Source organism: Brassica napus, chromosome C9, assembly GCF_020379485.1.
Source record: "Brassica napus cultivar Da-Ae chromosome C9, Da-Ae, whole genome shotgun sequence".
Lineage (NCBI taxonomy): Eukaryota > Viridiplantae > Streptophyta > Magnoliopsida > Brassicales > Brassicaceae > Brassica > Brassica napus.
The window spans coordinates 14,536,497-14,544,911 of record NC_063452.1 but is presented as its reverse complement, the minus strand read 5'-3'; the positions used below and the strand labels follow the sequence as shown (position 1 = coordinate 14,544,911).

The window sequence follows — 8,415 nt, the reverse complement described above, 5'->3', positions numbered from 1 at the left end:
ATTTGTTAGGTTTTTGTGTGGTTTTGATAGATTTTTTTTAGGGTGATTGGTTAGGATTGTGATTTGGTTGTATAATAGGTTTAGAATTGTGATTTGGTTGAATGATTTGTTTTGTTGAATTGATTTAGAATTTTTTTAGAATTTTTTTATTTTTTGTATTTATAAAATCGATTTTTGTATATAAAATCGATTTTTGTATTTTACAAAACGATTTTTCTATATAAATTCGATTTTTTGGACTTTACAAAAAAAAATTTTCTATATAAATTCGATTTTTTGAATTTTACAAAACATTTTAAATATCTATAAAACTTTTTTTGTGATTAAAAACTATTATTTGGGATTTAAAAATATTTTTAATATTCATATATTATTAAAACTATTTTTTGTAATTATTAAACTATTTTTATTTATTACAACTATTTTTTGTTTATTAGAACTATTTTTATATATTTATTAAAAATTTTAAATATATATAAATCGTTTTTTGTGATTAAATTATTTGAGATTTTTTTTTAAAAAAAAAAATTAATTTATATATTTCTGTATTTATTAAATATATTTTTTAAATTTACAGGTCTCATGATGATCAGACCCGGCCTCGACAGCGTCGTGGTCGTGGTGGTAAGGGGAGCCAGTCTCGGGATTCCAGCCATTTTCAGGATTCCCCTTCGCCCCACAGCTCCAACCATACATCTCCCTCTGCTGCACCCGCTCCTGCTCCTCTCGCTCCCGCTGCTGCATCCGCTCCTGTTCCTCCGGGTCCTCCGGGAGTGATGCGTGTTGCGGAGTTGGTTCAACAGCCCGGTCGTGACCATCTTCCGTATCTCACTCCGTATCCACATGGACGGGGTCAAACATGGTAATTAAACATTTTTTTTTCTTTAAATTTGGATTCATTATTAACCGTTTGTTCTTTTAATAAGGTTCAACCGATCCGGGAACGGGATCAGCGCATGGATCAACCGTATGATGTACTCGGCCCTCGACAGTGGACATCCGACTTTCACTCACTTCCCAACCGACAAGCAGGTTCTGTGGTTTCGTCAGTTTGCGGTAAGTATTCTAATTTTTTACTTATATTTTTAATCTTTAATATAAATTTTCTACTAATTGTGTTTTTTTTTCAGCAAGAGTTCAACTGGAATTCCGATAAGACGCTCTTTATCTATCACCACTTCGTCCATAAAGTAATGGACAACTATGGGAAGCAGATCCACGAGTGGAAGAAGAAGTGGGAAATCAATAAGGCTCGATTTAATTTATTAAACTATTTTTTAATTTATTAAACTTTTTCTTTCTTTTTTTATTAAAAGGTCCCAAAGTCGATGAACGACACAGTCTGGAAGGAGTTGTGTGCGCATTGGGATAAGGAAGAGACGAAAGAAACTTCTTCCACCAACTCCACCAACCGCAGGAGCGACCGTAAAGGGAAGGGCATCTACAAGCATAACTTGGGTGCTCAATCTATTGCCACTCTCGGAGATCGCACGGTAAGTTCAACCGGTTTTTCTTCAATTATTTGAGTTTCAGAATTTAAATTTATTGTGCATTTCTTCTAATTTCTAATGTTTCTTTAATTTATGTTTTTTTTCAAGGCGGAAGAAAATGATGGCGAGCCGGTTGATGATCTCGCCCTAATGAGGAGGGCGTATACCAACAAGAAGACCGGCCAGATTGATGACGGTCTTGTGAGGGACGTGGTCGACCTGGTCCAAACTCAGGTGGTAGACGAAGTCTCTCAGCTTCAAACCGAGGATGACGCTTCGACGGCTTCGACCAACTTGTCCCGGTTTCGAATCAACGAAATCGTTGAATCCGTAAGTTCTTTGTTTTTAAAAGTTCAAATCATTTATTTCTTGGTTTAAATTTCTAAATTTGGTTTTTTTCTATTCAGTCGGTTCCAAAGAAGAAGGGATGTTTGGTAGGTTTGGGTCGTCGCACCCGGTCGGTTCCCCCTTCTTCTGCACCACCGCCCTTTGTTGATCCAGAAGTACTTACGGCTCAGTTGAAGGACAAAGATGATCGTATATCTTTGTTGGAGACCCAGATGGCGGCTCAACAGGCGGGCTATGAGGCACAGAGGAGGCTGAACCAGCAAATGATGGAGATGATGCAGAGGATGTACCCGAACGAGGTGTTCCCGGACGTGCCAGACCCGTAGTTTTTTTTTTCCACAAACTCGGAATGTTTTATTTTTATTTGTGAAACTTTGAATATTAATTAATATGATTTCAATTTTACTTTTAATTTCATATTTTCGAATTTAAATTTCAGAAATTTTATTTTTTAAAAAAAATTAATATTTTTTACATTCCGAGGAAATTAATTATATTTTTCACTTGATCGATCGATGCGTTTTTGAACAAAAACGCATCGATCGATGCGTTTTTTAAAAAACGTTCGGGCTATACCGAGGGACAGGTTCCTCTGTTTATTCCGAGGAACTGTTCCCTCTGTATATTCCGAGGGAAAAGTTCCTCGGAATAAACCGAGGAAAAGGTCCGTCAGTATACTCCTATCGATCGATGTATATATGTCCAAACACGCATCGATCGATGAACTTCCGATGAATTATACCGACGAAGTTCTCCCTCGGTATATTCCGAGGACATTTCCGACAAACTAGTGATCCTCGGAATTTCCTCGGAAATTTATTTCCTCGGAATTCTGTCGGAAAATTCCGAGGGATTTCCGAGGAAAAAAGAAATTTCGAGGAATTATTTCCGACGACGTGTTTCGTCGGTATGTCGTCGGAATAACGATATTCCGACGATTTTTTCCCTCAGAATCCTTGATGTTTTCTTGTAGTAATATTTGCGAAGTGATTTTGCCACATGTCCTCTCTACAGTCAATTTCACAAAACAAATATGACATGACTACTGAAATTGATAACATGGCTTCCGGAAAAATATGACATGGATAATTTCATTTAATGTTGATTTATATTTTTGGCAAACTTATTAGAATATGGTAATAATTCATATATTACATTTGATATTGATATTTCTTTTTGGTAAACTTTTCTTAAATATGGTAATAACTCATACATCATCTATAAAATAAATATATTCATATATAACATTTCAAATTTGGAAATATTATTATTTTTGTATAATTATACAATTTGTATTACTAAAGCTTTCAAAAATTTATACAATTTTGTAAAAATTTAAATATCTAATCGTAAGATCATTAGTTTTTTATATACCTACAAATTTTATAAATATTGTTTAGACTAAAATTTTGATAATTATACAATGTTATATCATTTTTCTTAGTTTTATACAAATTGATTTAATATATATCAAATATATATTAAATATTAGTAAGAAAATAGTAAAATGTATAATATTTAATGAAATTTATTTTTAAATATAAGTTAGATTTAAAAAAAAATTTACTGCACCACACCAACTATATATATATATATATATATATATATATTTTTTTTTTTATTCCTCTCAGTGAACATGATTTTTGAGTTAAACTTAAAACTCTGCATGTAACTGTCGGATTGACTTCTAAACTTTTGATTGCATGCTTATTTAGGGAAAGGAAAAATAGAACTGTCACCGGGATCGAGAAAGAAGACCTTCGAGGAATCATATTTTATGATAAAGTAATGGCTACTTTTATTTGATGTTTTAAATAATGATTATATAGCTGTTATAAGTCTCGATTGATTTATGGTATTAAGACAATGTTTATCGCTGGATCCTAAGTGAGTTTTTAAGCAAAATAACTCATTTAATTAAATCAAAACAAAATAAAGATAGGCTTACCAATCCTTAACTAAGGTTGTTTGGGACAGGTTTTGAAGTGAGGTTTTCCACCACATGTCAACAGGAAAGGGCACAAGAATTTTTTTTTTGTTTCTTTCTTTCTTTTGTTTTCTCTTTTTTGTTTCTTCGTCTTCTCCGTCCAAAGTTTTCTCAACTCTCCGGTTAACGCCGTGTTCTTCATGAGTGACTCCAGGCTTCTTCCTATTCCTAGCCAAAACCGCCGCCGAGTAAATCGCCGCCATTCTTCCCGAAGACGAGGAAGTTAACCGGAGCTAGCTCTTTCAAGACGTTGAAGGAGATCGAGATCTCGTGGATGTTTTGTTGTGGGGTTATGGTGGAGGTCGCGTAGTGGACGATGGCTTGGAGCTGGATCGGTGTCGCTGAGTAATCAGCCGCTGCTGCCACCGATCGGCTTTTGGCGCTTGCGGTGGAGCAGAGGAAGAACGCATCGTCGGCTGATCGTATGAAGGATGTGAAGAGTAGAGCGCTTCCGATAAGACCGGCGAGTAAAATAAAGGTGATGATCGTATGAAGGATGTGAAGAGTAGAGCGCTCTCGATTCTGTTGAACGTGTAGCTTATCTACTACTTAGTACCATCAATGCTATTGATTGATTGCTCTTTTTTACTTAATTTTTGTTGCCTATTTGTAGAATGTGAGGCAAGCAAGTAGATCACTGCAGCAAGGGAAAAGCATGATTGTTGCGGGCTTTGCTGACTCGGGATCGAGCCAAGTGTTTTGGCTGCTGAAAGAGAGTGAGGCAAACAAGTACGTCACTATAGTTTGTTCACGCTGAGGCCTCACTGATGCCAAACCTTTATAAATGTTTAGTACTTTGCCATGTCTCATCTTTTTATGGTTTTGTTTGACTAATAAGTTGCTTTGTATGTACTTTGCAACAGTATATACAAATGGGAATTGATAATGATGCTAATAAGTCACCCAAATCGATAGCTGTTAGCAACTCCAGTCAGGCAATTGATTGGTTGGATGCTGTATTTCCAGATTTGACTGAATAGGGAACTAGAGGTGATAATAAAGTGGTACTGAAAGCTCATCCTTATGCTTTGCTTGATGCATCATTGGCTTTACAGGTAAAGATTCTTGGGTTTGCTACGTAAAGTTTTGAATTGCTCCCCAAGTCCTCGTCATAGATTTTTAGTTAGACTCACCAATACTCTCAAAGTTGTAAGTTTATTAGCTACTGATCATCATCAAAGATTTACTTGTTACCTTGTTCGCTGACTCCCTTTTGCCAGAATGAATATACTCTCTCCACGACGATGGTGTTGATTCAACAGCCTTACACTCCCTTCCCTTCACAAGTTCAGGCCACGGGAAGAGATGAAGCTCTCAAAACGCCATCTGTTCACACCGTGCTAAGTATATGCCAAGAAGAGTCCGACGTATCATCTCTGTTGGACAAAACTACACCGTCACAGAGGGGAGTTCAAGCCGCGAAACCAACGAGACAGAAGACACCCCACAACGAGATTAAGGTGTGATATATATGTTTCATGTAAATACCCGTGATAATCTAGTTTAAATTCTATTCCATGCTCCATTATCTACTCATATACGTTTTTCATCTTGTCATTGTTTGGTTGTCGACATAGATGGTCCTTGTTTGCATTACCTTTTAGTAGTCAACTAGGTAGTTTTGGACTAGCTTTTTGTTTGATTTGTTGGTTCAAGTTATAGAGATCTTATCTATTGATGACTTTTATGTGTGTAGTACTTCTCATTTGGATTGAAGAAAGTTTCATTTTGTAACATTCAAGCTTTGGAGATGATCCCAAAGTCTCATTCAAGCTTTGTATTCACAAAGTCCCATTTTCCTCTTGTTCTTAAATCGTATTTCCTCTTGTTCTTAAATTTTTAATAATTTTATAAATAAATTTTATCTTTAAATGTTTTTTTAAGAACCTTTAATTAAAAAACTCCCATTGAGAGTTTCTTAACTAAAGTTTTTAGGTTACTTTTATTAATTAAAAAATCATTAAGAAACCCATTAGGGGTGATAGGGATAAACATGCTCTAAGTATCAGTTGATTGTTTTAGTATGAGCTGTTCTTTTTTAAACTTTGATTGTTTTAACTGAACATTCCCGCCCCGCCTATTGCATAGGCCTTAGCGGTCGGCCCGCGGGACGTCGGTTCATCATACCTGCACACGTCAAACAACATTATCAGATTCAGACAGAGAAGACAACATGGTCACTTATTATGGACAGAGAAACATACATCAGAAATTCTATTACCATGCATGAATCGTGTGCATATTTTTCACTCAGAATATATATTTTATACTTGTTCGGTGAGCAAAACTGGATTTGTCATTAGCTCTAAACATTTGGACACAGAAACTGGTTTGTTATAAGCACTGGTTTCTTCAGTTAAACAAACAATGTTTAAAACAAAACAGCTCATACTAAAACAATCAATTGATACTTAATACCATCAGGCCGGCTCAATTGTGTCATGGGTTCTGGGGCAGAAAAAAAATATATGTGTTTTTGTTCCAAAATACCAGAAGTATTTTCTTAAAATAAATCTATGGAAATAAAATATAAAAAAAATTTGGACCCCTTTTCTTATTTTTAATATAAAAATACATGTATTTTTTTTAAAAATCGGGCCTTTATCTATTAAGAAATAGGGGGACAACGGATTGGGCCCGTCGCACCGCTCGCCCCTATCTAAGTCGTCCCTGAATACCATGAATCAACCGAGACTTAACAGCTATCATTTTAAATCATCAAATAAGAGTAGTCATGACTTTATCATACCGTATGATTCCTCGAAACTCTTGTTTGAAGTCGAAGGTAATCCTTTTCGATCCCGGTGAAAGTTCTCCTTTTCCTTTCCCTAGAAATGCATATAATATAAAGATGAGAGGTCAATCAGACAGTTACCTACAGTGTTTTAAGTTGAACTCTGAAATCGTGTCCATTGAGAAGAATGAAATATATGCATGTGTCCATGCATGTCGATCTACTGTGTAGAGAAGGAAGATGTTGAGCTGTGGTCGCCTCTCTCTTTTCGGTGAAGAGAAGAAATGAAAAACAAACAACGACAAGAAGAGTCATGATTGAAAGGGAAGAAGAAACTTAATGGACTAACAGTTGTGATCATTTTGATCGAAGAAGAAGAGAAGAAAGTGAAGAACATGCAATCGCCAAACTTGTTGCTCTGCTTATCTTCGGTGTAAGTGGTGAAACCGAATAAAAAGAACCAAGAAAGAAGATTCTCAATGCAAGTAACACAATCCGACAAGAACCCATTTTCCCGCAAATTAAATTCGCTCTGTCCCAAAATAGCCCAATACCGTGCGGATCACACCCGCAAGATCCATAAAAATGGGCCTATATTTTGCATGACCAAATCCGCCCCGCCACATGTCTTAATAGACCAGACCCGCGAACATAGTCCATATTACCATCTCTCCTTCCAATTTTTTTTAATAAAGCTAACGTATCAGAGAGCGTGTTTTCATTCATGAATAATTACTTTTTTTTAATACTATTTACATGTAGTTGGGTAAAACATACACTTCATATCAAATTTATATATACTAAAATGTGTTAGTTCCAAACATCCAAAATTTTGAATCCAGTCAACAGTGGCCTAGACCGATTTGATCTGGTTGACATTTCAAAATTTATGCATCAATACTGCATTGAAATTTAAAATGATAGAATTGCATAAAACGGCTCCTAGTTGTCAACGACATCATATACTATCATATATCCTCTTCTTTCGATGAAATATATCTAATTGTTTTACTAGCTATAGGGTGTGATTGTATAGTCTATTGGAGTAAATATTTTGGAATAAAACAATTATATTTCAAGTTCAGCTCAATCAGATTGACTATTACTATTTTAGTTTTACTCTGTGTACTATTGATAAAGTGGAAAAATAGTAAAAATGTTACTTTCGCTATAAATCATATTATGGATGTCATAACCAGTCTATACTAGAGAGAGAGAGCCGGCGCCTTAGAGAGAGAGAGCCGGCGCCTATTGAAAGAGAGAAACCCTAGTTTACTTTTCCTTATTAGTTTATGATTTGTACTCTTTTCATTATTCTATGACGGTGTAATTCTCTCCCTATATATAAAGGACTCATTATGTTTAAGAATAATAAGAATATACATTTTCTATTCTCTAGTTTCACAACACGTTAACAACACGATTCTCTAAAATCCTAAGCTAAACGACCCGACTCAAAAACCCTAATTCCCTCGGCGATAATCCTTACCGGCGAGAACCCCCGATCGTGAACCTTCATCCCGATCTCAGTTTGTTCCAGCTCGCGGCTCGATCACATCCAGTTCGCGACCCGATACTCAGCTCGATACTCAACTCGTTCGCGTTCCCGATCTCAGCAACCAGCCAGTTCGCGACAGACGATACCGATCCTCGTTCGCGACCCGATAGCAGCTCGATTCGCGACCCGATCAGTTCCAGCTCGCGACGATCTCAGCAAGCAATCCGTTCGCGACTCAACCTCAGCAACGTCCAGTTCACGACCTTCTCTAGTTGGTGGTCCATTCAACCCGATTTGAGGTTAAGGTAATCTTTGAAACCCTAATCGAAAACCTAATGATCTAAAATCGAAACCTTAA

The 8,415-nt window shown here is 36.2% G+C and overlaps 2 long non-coding RNA genes across 2 annotated transcripts; one reads left to right on the top strand and one right to left on the bottom strand.

The window, feature by feature from the left end:
• The first annotated feature begins 3,527 nt into the window (after positions 1 to 3,527).
• On the top strand, positions 3,528 to 5,561 carry LOC125593439. Its single transcript, XR_007329344.1, has 2 exons — positions 3,528 to 4,880; positions 5,046 to 5,561. It is a non-coding gene; the product is annotated as an uncharacterized LOC125593439 (long non-coding RNA).
• A 313-nt stretch (positions 5,562 to 5,874) lies between these two features.
• LOC111210104 lies at positions 5,875 to 8,415 on the bottom strand. Its single transcript, XR_002661558.2, has 2 exons — positions 6,575 to 8,415; positions 5,875 to 5,952 (listed from the first exon to the last, which is right to left on the bottom strand). It is a non-coding gene; the product is annotated as an uncharacterized LOC111210104 (long non-coding RNA).